The following is a 10,000-nucleotide window of genomic DNA, read 5'->3' on the forward strand; positions in this document are numbered from 1 at the left end:
AATTAGTTAATTAGTTAATGGCCCTTACTGTAATAACAATTGCTTAGCTGAAGTGATTGCAATATTTCAGCAAGTCACTATTCACTCTCGTGCTGGTCATGTCATGCTTTTTTCCATGGGCTATAGCAACATTGTATATAAAAAAACTTAATAGGGAATAACTGCTTCATGCTACAAATATATCATACAACTTTGAAATGTTCCACTATGTAATTGACTTAGTGTCAAGGTTCTACAAGCCATAACCATTAATGTTCTTCTACCTGGGCTTGAATAAGATTTGCCAGTTACAGTAGACTCCCTCTTATCCGGTCTTGCTGGGACTGGACTTTAGGCTAGATAAACGAATGGTTAATTAATCAGAAAAAGCATACAAAATAGCATTTATAGGTTATAAAAGGGTCTATATTAAATCAGCAAATGCTTAAAAAAGCGAACGCTGATTTATTCACTCCATGTAAGTGAAAGCGTACAATCCCGAATACTTATAACAGAAATTTTTTTCCCCCAGGGAAAAAAAAACGCTGTTCCACAAAAAAAAAAAAAAAAACTTTAAACATTACATAAAGTGGGGGGTTCACCCCCCACAACCCCCTACTTAAATATACCAACTCCGAGATCACACTACAGTGACGAAAATGGCAAAATAGCGAAGGCAGACAAGCGATTTCTTTCCCAGGGAAAGAATTTGCTTATATGCCATATTGGTATTTTGCCATTTCGTGCTTTCAAGTTCAATCAGGATGCATTTGAAAGAACATGTCTTCAATCCTATAATAGGGAACCTATAAATAAGCTAGAATAACAGTATTTGTGTTAGTATGTATGTTTCTAATGAATATGAAGTCTTAAACTAAAATGTCGGTCATTATTTAGCTCAAAGGAGGTGGAAGTGTTGTTCTTCTCTGTTATCTTTTGCTAGGGCTATGGCAGAAATTTGATGGCCAGTTAAACAGTAGGCCAGATAAAGAGAGGTTGGATAAGAGGCCATCTACTGTATTGCCATGGGATTTTCACAAAATAGCATGCAGCTTCAAAAACTGAAAATCAAATTCTCTGTGCCATTCGCCTTTCCAATAAAACTGAACTCCATTGCCATACACTTAGTGAGGGAAATGGCTCCCGTTAACTAAACCAGCCACACTTCTCCTTAGTGCACTCACCTAGAAACGTCTTGGTCAAGGATACTGTTCTACCTGTTCAACAAAGTTCACATCAAAAACTCCAGCTATTCCCTTTGGAGTTCTAACTCACTCCTTTTTCTATGCCTTCCTTTTCCCGTGCTACCTGCTAAAAGTCCTTCTCTAATCTTACTCCAGCTAATCAGAAATCTATACTAGAACCAATTAAATAAGCTGAACACATTACTTCTTTAAAGAAGTCTCTTCATTCTCACTTGCTACAGTTAAACAAATGTAAGAGCTTCAGAGATACTTGTTGTGTCTTTGTTGTTGTTGTGTTTTTCGGCTTTTCCTGGTTAGGGGTCACCACAGCAGAACTCCGGTCCACTAATGATTGGTAGTAGATTTTTACGTGCTGAGTTGCCGGCCCTGACTTACAACCTTCAATGAAGGTACGCCCATTCATGCATGTCTCCACACAGAAGACGCTCTAACTGAAAATTGAACATGACAACATCTTACTGTGAGGTGACAACGCTACTGCAGCACCACCACTGGCATAAGCATTTCTATGCCTTTCCCACCCTTTGTCTAAACTCTGATCATGACCCCTTTTTTGCTATGAGTATACCCATTTTCAGTTTTCTTTGCATTATACTTAAACACTGTGATTCTTTCCCTCTGCATATTGCACAGCACTTTATAGCCTAAAACTCTGCTCCTACACATTCTCTTCCTAATATCCTGCACTACACAAGTAGCACAAAAAGGTGTCTTACTTTTCATAATAACTTAAACTAGCACAAATATTTATTCTATTTACAGGCACTTCCTGTTACTGTTCTGCATTTAGCATTTGTCTCACACTTGATTTAATGTAACTTTTTTTAACTGAGTCATTATACTTTACACAATTTGTATATTTAATCAACTTGCATCACACTATCCATATTTTTTACTCAACCATTTTTTTTTGTAATGTGTCCACATCTTATTGCAATCTCTGTGTATTTTGTATGTACATAGTTACTGCTTGCTTGGCCCAGGTCATGGCTGAAAAGGGTCCCTGGATCAGGTCACTTACTAGGTTAACAAACATCAAATAAATAAACAGGCAATTATCTATTACAAGCTAGAAAAATACTTGCATTGTTCAGTTGTAAGATACTTATATAACCACTAAATGCCTGCTGATTTGTACTATTGAAATAAGCATAATTACTCATATTCATAACTGGATTGCAGTACAATTAAAAACACTAACATTATTGAAAAATAAATGCTTAGTTATCAACAGCTCCCACTTGGGTATTTTAAGATAAAGAAATCTGAGAAAATCAGATAAGCATGCTTTAGGGAAAGAACATGAGATATATCTACAAAATGTCTGTGGGTAAAGGAAGGCCTGCATTCTTCATCCTTGTATGAAAGAAAACACCAGGGAATATGTGTCTACTGTTCTGCATGTAGAACTAAAAGTGCTTTGAAAATAAAGGAAATGTTTCCAGAGCTTGTAATATAGTATTGCATCTTAAATGGAAAGCTTTTGAGAAATTATTTTTTGGGCAATTTGCAATCTGCCATTTAATAGTTTTGAAGTATGATGCGGAAGTTTTAGAACAAGAAAAATTAAAAGTCAAATGTCAAGCAGTCATAATAAAAATAATTTATTGCATTTGTATGTTTCAGTGTTTTACTCCTCAGCAAGGTTTCAGTATCATGAATACATATACAATGCTCAGTCTCATAAAACAGTCATAAACAAGGCTTTAAAAACATGATCCAAATAAAATTTGGTAAACAATTGGCGTTTTGAAAACCCATCCCTTCCTTGTCAGGTAAAAAAATGACCGCGGGATTCAGAGAATTTTCAGCCAGTGCTAATTGCCAATGCAGGTTGGTCAACTGATGCTCAAAAGAAAACTTCAGCTTCTGAGAAATGGTAACGTTTCACTGAAAACAACTCATTAGTGGTTTATTGCCATTTTTCTGTATTGATAACTGTGTTGTCAAACCTCACAGTGTTAGTGTTCTCCCTAGCAGTCCATGTGTCACATTAACAAAGGCACCAGTCAAAGCCCACATGCACCCATGTACTCACACAAACACACACACACACACACACACACACACACACACACACACACACACACACACACACACACACACACACACACACACATCCAGACTCATGATCCCCTACCAAACCTCTGTAGTATAACCATTAAGGCAGGTAGACACATAAACACACACATATTCACTCACCTTAATTCATGCACATACAGACCTGTACAGTCATGATTCATCCACACACACATCTACATAGTGACATCCTATGGGTGGACTTATCTGTTGCATGATTACTCCCACACGAGTGAATTAGAGACTGAACTTGTTTTTTCCTCTTAGAGAGAATCACTTGGGCAAGTAAATTGTGGTCAGTTCCCACATGCATATGGTATAGTAACAGAGAATGGGTTGCAAAAAGGGACTGCAGGGCCCATAGTAGCCGGGCTGAGCAACCTAAGGAGCCTGAAGAGCTACAATCAGGTGGCAGACATGACTTACCAGATAGTATCCTGCATTGCACTAAGATGATCATGCTATGTAGACACAGTAGAGCTACAATCAGGTGGCAGATGTGACTTACCAGATAGTATCCTGCATTGCACTAAGATGATCATGCTATGTAGACACAGTAGAGCTAAAATCAGGTGGCAGACGTGACTTACCAGATAGTATCCTGCATTGCACTAAGATGATCATGCTATGTAGACACAGTAGAGCTACAATCAGGTGGCAGACATGACTTACCAGATAGTATCCTGCATTGCACTAAAATGATCATGCTATGTAGACACAGTAGAGCTACAATCAGGTGGCAGACGTGACTTACCAGATAGTATCCTGCATTGCACTAAGATGATCATGCTATGCAGACACAGTAGAGCTACAATCAGGTGGCAGACGTGACTTAATAGATAGTATCCAGCATTGCGCTAAGATGATCATGCTATGTAGACACAGTAGAGCTACAATCAGGTGGCAGACATGACTTACCAGATAGTATCCTGCATTGCACTAAGATGATCATGCTATGTAGACACAGTTACAAACACCAAAAAGGAATAGACAAGGGCCACAGACCCCTTATGGGCAAAGGACAAGTGCTGTTTTTTATTTATTTATTTTATTTTGTTATTTTACATTTGTTGACCGGGCTAGTCTGGCTGGATACATGTCCATTTTCAGCAGAGGCCCGAGGAGAAAAGCTCCACTATATACTAGTAAATAACATAAAAAAACAGCACAGTAAGATACAAATTATATGCATCTAGAGAACAATTCCTATGTAGCATAGTAACAATACAGAAGCACTTTAACAAAAATATAAAATAAAGTGAGGATTCCTATTCTCATATTCTATGCAAAAGCAGGAGTAGAAACATTGAAAGAAAGTGAAAACAGTAAGTCGCACAAGAGTTTGTACAGTATTAACAATTATGATAAATATTTTGTGCCAGGGCACAAGGTTTAAAAAATAGATTTGCACAGCAGGGAGCAACATGTAGGTTTAAATAAGAGGAGAGATGACAGGTTGCAGTAGTGTAACAAGTAAAAGAGAAAAAGACGTTATAGGAAAAGTAGTATCCAAGTGGATACTAGGTGATCTACCGAGGAAGGGTAGTACTAGTGTAGAGACGGGTAGAAGAGTAGTGGACAGAACAGTAAAAAGAGTTGGATGCTGAAGTCAGTCAGGGTTAGAGCAAGGGCATAGCCAGTTAGATTTGAAATAGTTCCTTAGTTGTTTCTTGAAAAGTTGTGATGAGCCTAAAGTAGTCAGTTCTATAGAAAGTTTATTCCAGTATGAGCCAACAACATTTGTGAACAATGAGTCACCAGATTTATTGTGTGATTTGAGAGTAGCTACTAGTAGATTGTTAGCTGAGCGAAGGGAAGTAAGATTCCTGTAAGGGGCCACAAGGTTATTAAGTATTGGTGTATTAGTAGGGTAGTGGAGAATTTTATAGGTGATAACTAATTGATGTAGGAGAATAAGATTTTGAAGTTCAAGCCAGTCAAGCATTTTGAGATTAACACAGTGATGGGTACAAAATGGGAAACCTGTGGCAAACCTGGCTATGCTATGGTAGGTCGTGGCAAGTTTCTGAAGGTTAGATTTTGAAAGGTTGATAAAAGATGGGGAGGCATACAATAATGTAGAGATGAGATGAGTTTGGGCTAGAGACACCCTGCTGGTTGCTGTTAGACAGGGCTTAAGTCTATAGAGGGCACCTATCTTTTTATTAACAGCTTTGATGGTTAGGTCAATGTGGCAATCAAAGTTTAGTTGATCATCTATTGTAAAGCCTAATAGTTTAGTGGAACAATCAGGTGTAATGATTGTGCCATTGTCAGACACAATAGAAAAGGAGAAAGGGGCAGATTTAAGGGTTGGAGGGAAGAGTAATAGTTTGTTTTTTTGGGATTGAGGAGGAGACAGATATGTTGAAACCATTTTTCTGCTGCCGTAAAGACTTTTTGGCTGGAAGAATGAAGTTCAGCTGGAGATACAGCAGAACAGATGAGAGTTGAATCATCTGCATACTGAATACATGTGGATGTTGGTAGTGAAGTAGACAGGTTATTTATAAATATGGAGAAGAGAAGGGGACCTAAGATGGATCCCTGAGGGACACCGATAGTGACTGGGAGCTGAGAGGATAGATGGCTGGCCGAAAGCACTGCTTGTTTTCGATCTTTCAAATAAGAGTCAAACCAGTGCAATGCCAAAGAGTCGAGTGAGAGAGATTTCAAAGTGTCTAGCAGAAGTTGATGGTTCACCATATCAAAGGCTTTAGAGAGGTCAAGAAATAAAGCAGAGGAGAATAGGTTGTTATTGCGATTTTTGTTGATAATTCTAAAACCATGTTGGGAGTCTGCAAGTAGGCTATTATGTAAAATATGATGTAATAGTTGTTGATGTACTCAGCGTTCCATAATTTTAAATATCAACTGGCAGCCGGACAAATGCATGTCATGGTATACCAGATGTAATAGGCATTGGCAAGAGAGTTTGAATTAATAGGGAGAGAGCAATGCCGCAGAGACTGATCAGGGCACCATGTTTCAATGGTAGGGGTAAGGAAATGGACAATGCACTGTAGGAAGGCAAATGATCAAGTCAGAACTAGACAATGATATTTTGGATGATAGTGGATTACCCACTGTCCTCCCAGTTACTATCTCCATGCCACTGCTGGGAATCTCGCTAAGTAGAATGGATGGCAGAACAGGTTAGTTTCCACTGGCAAGGTAGGTGATACATAATACATAACAAAGCTGTTTGCAGTGCATAGGGTGAGTAGTATCAAAAACTAAGTAGTAGCCATGCAAAAATGTGGCAAAGAAGTAGGTTTCTCACAAATATCCATCTAAAACATTAATGGTATATATATATATATATATATATATATATATATATATATATATATAGATTCACTTCAGAATCACAACCTTCCAAAATCTCAAACTTCATATGGTCGAGACCATATGATTGAGGTTTCAGAAGCTCGAAATTCTGAAACAAATTCAAAAAAACACCAACAACAAATAAAACATTTCTGCAGGGGGTCAAGCCCCCCTGCAAACCCTCATACCCCCGCTACTTAAATATACCAACTCTGAGATTGCACTACAGCGAGGAAAAGGGAAGTCTCCCATTCTGCTCTGTATGCAGATCTCCGTTCAGAATTTTGAAATTCTAAAACCTCGATCATATGGTTCAAGATTTATTTGACATAGATATATCTCTTCAACTATACATTCTTGCTGGGCCCATCTGGCAAATCAGCTTATTCTCCTTTATCTCATAGTACAATCAATGTCCTCTAGAATCTAAAAACTGTATGATTTTCTAGAACACCTCATAATGTTGTTTCTCTCTGCAGAGGTCTTTGGGGAACATATATACTCTTCTACATGCTGCAGCATCACATCGAGGAACTAGTGCAGTGTTTGTGACATGGATGCCTGTGAGTTATCTACTGTGACCTCTGATGATTGCTGGAGGGTTCCACTAGAAAAGAATATTCAAAGCTACATGTAGTTTTGTGTCCACAGTGATCAGTATTCCACACATTCCACAAGACTGCATGTAAGGATGGCACGTGTCTTCTACAGTGGTATCATGATAGCATTCAACTATGCCCCTATAGTTCAGCTGATGGCATATTAGACGTGGTAAGATCCTTTTGCAACATGCAGGTTGACAGCACACCCCACTGTAAATACTGTCAGGTCAGTTTTTAACATGGACTGTTCGACAATGACTGTTGCTACACAACATCATAGCATAGCTTCTCTGACTATTCACTGAGGAGTTATAGTGTACAAACTCGCTGGCAGTCACAAATGATCTCACAATCTTTATGTTTTTGAATCACTCTCCATATTGTTTAGCCCCATTTACAATTGTACTGGAACTCATTAGCATAATGTTACTCATTTCAATGTCAATATACTGTCATTAGTATATGATGTTGACCATGTAAGTTTTCCTGCTTGCATGATGGTGCTACCTCTTTCTCTGAATTGTCACTGCCCTTTGCATAGCTTCTCTTCTCATACTTTTATCAAATGCATTGCATAATTTGTTTTTGCATCCCAAAGTGGATATTCAGAAGATAAATCAAAAAGAACCATTATGATATTTAAGAGAAACAAATATTCAGTTTATAACAAATTGTGCACATTTTAAGTAAATTAGTCTGTTCTCTCATGAAAATTCTTTTAATCTCATGTCATTTTGCAAATAAGAAAGTAAATGCCTTTCCTCCAATAGTAAACTCAGGAAATGATCATAAGTATTAAATCTAGAGCTGAAGCGAAAACATACTCTGACCAGTGTGAGCAAATGCTTTATGCAAAAAGTTTTTCTTTGTGCTCCTGGGCACCTCTAAGTAAAAATCTAGCATTTTCTAGAAAAAAGAGTTGGCTAAGTAGATAAAAATCTGTCCTTGCACACCAGCTGTGTGTACATTTAACCTTTATCATTTTCAGTAACAACTGTCTTACAGCTAAATATTTGACACATAAAATAATGTTTGGAAACTTGTGACTCTTGTATAATGAATGAGCACTGTGGGATTCAGAGTAACTGCTAGGCAACCTAAGTCTGTAACTTCACCACAATGATCAAAGTAAGTTTTTTTTTACAAGTTTATTGTTAATTCTTCTATCAGTACACTTTTAGCTTTTTACAAGTATAAATAAATGTAGGAATGTAGTATTTTGTAAGACAAAGATAAGAAGCCATGTACATTATGTGATTCCACCATGCACTTTAGCCTTAAGAAGGCTTTTTCATTTCTGTCTGCATAAGACAAGGTCATGATGCTAAGAAAGTGAACATCAGAAAATGTTGTATGCGATCTGATTACCACATTTCACTTTCAGAACATGAGCTGGCACAATGTTGGTTTAGTGTTAGATTAAACAGTACAAATGTTAATATCACACACTAACAATTAAATACATTCTCTGACCTGGGTCTGGTTTGCCATAAGTACATTTGAATGAAGTAAGCTGTTCAAGAAGTCATTTTACAAAATTAACTTCATTGGAAATCTCTGAAAAGAGATACTTAAGATGAAAGAATTTAAGAAAAATAAAACAATGGTAAACAAAGCATTGTGTGCTAGTTTGCAGAAAAAAGGATGCAAAATGGGAAGGCATGGCTGACTTTGTATTCCCCATGTGTTACTTATCTCTGTCCTTTTGCAAGGTCATTGCCTTAGATGACTCACTGATATTTATTATTTAGTGTATGCTTAGCATAATAAGGGCTCATCCAAAGTACCTTTTCAGCCACAACCAAGCCAAAGGTAAGGGCATATCATAGAATCAGAGTGGCAGTGAAAGCAATACTGCATGGCATAAAAATTCCTTAAGGTATTTATTATGCAGCCAAGTAACGTTGTATTTTCATGTTTAAGAAATAATAATGGAATGGAATAAATAGATGTAAATATATGTATTGTGTATTTACATTTTGGTTACTGTGGCTTAACACTGATCATAGAATGACAAAATGCAAGGTCAGCTCAGGTTACAATCAGATTGTAGCAAAGAAAAGCAACAAAAACAAATATCAATAAAAGCATAATAGATATATTGCACTTAAAAACCTAGGCATATTATCTGATGTTCCTACGTTTCCTTAACATGGGCTTAATAGAAGCCCTTTCATTAAGTCCGGAACCACTATTTGCCCTCAACCTGATTATCCATTGACTTTCTTTACACTCAGTGTGGTTCTTGATGTCACCTCCACACTTAGTTGGTGCTACAACCTCAAGGGCGCTAAATAAAAACTTATGTGTATCCCCATGTAGAGACACATAATAGATATATGACTAATAATACATGTATATAAAAGGAATGTAAAAGATTTATGAAGTTGATGCGCTGGGGGATAATTGATGTAATTGGTTTACAGAGTAGCATGCTGAGAGTTCATATGAACATCCTGTACATTTGCACATTTGTATGCACATGAAAAGTCATAAAGTGTTTTATGTCACACAAGTCACACAAGTCCAAGTCATAAAAGTCTCAGGTATGGCTTCTGAAGTCAGCCAGTTTACAGCAAATGACAGCATTCTGACAGATGATGGAAACAGCTGCTGCCCCAGAAGATGTGTTTTATAATCACACAGTGATAGTTTGAAACACCACAGCCTTCATGGATGAATGCCAATGAACATCTGTGTAGCCATCTTCAATCGATGTGCTACAGTTATAACCCTTTTTCTCTCATGGGCCAACTTTAGGATCCATATTTTACATTGTAAGAATTCCCATTTTCATGGGATGAG

The sequence above is a fragment of the Protopterus annectens genome, chromosome 11.part0 (assembly GCF_019279795.1).
Source record: "Protopterus annectens isolate FY-2018-M chromosome 11.part0, PAN1.0, whole genome shotgun sequence".
NCBI classification, from domain to species: Eukaryota; Metazoa; Chordata; order Ceratodontiformes; family Protopteridae; genus Protopterus; species Protopterus annectens.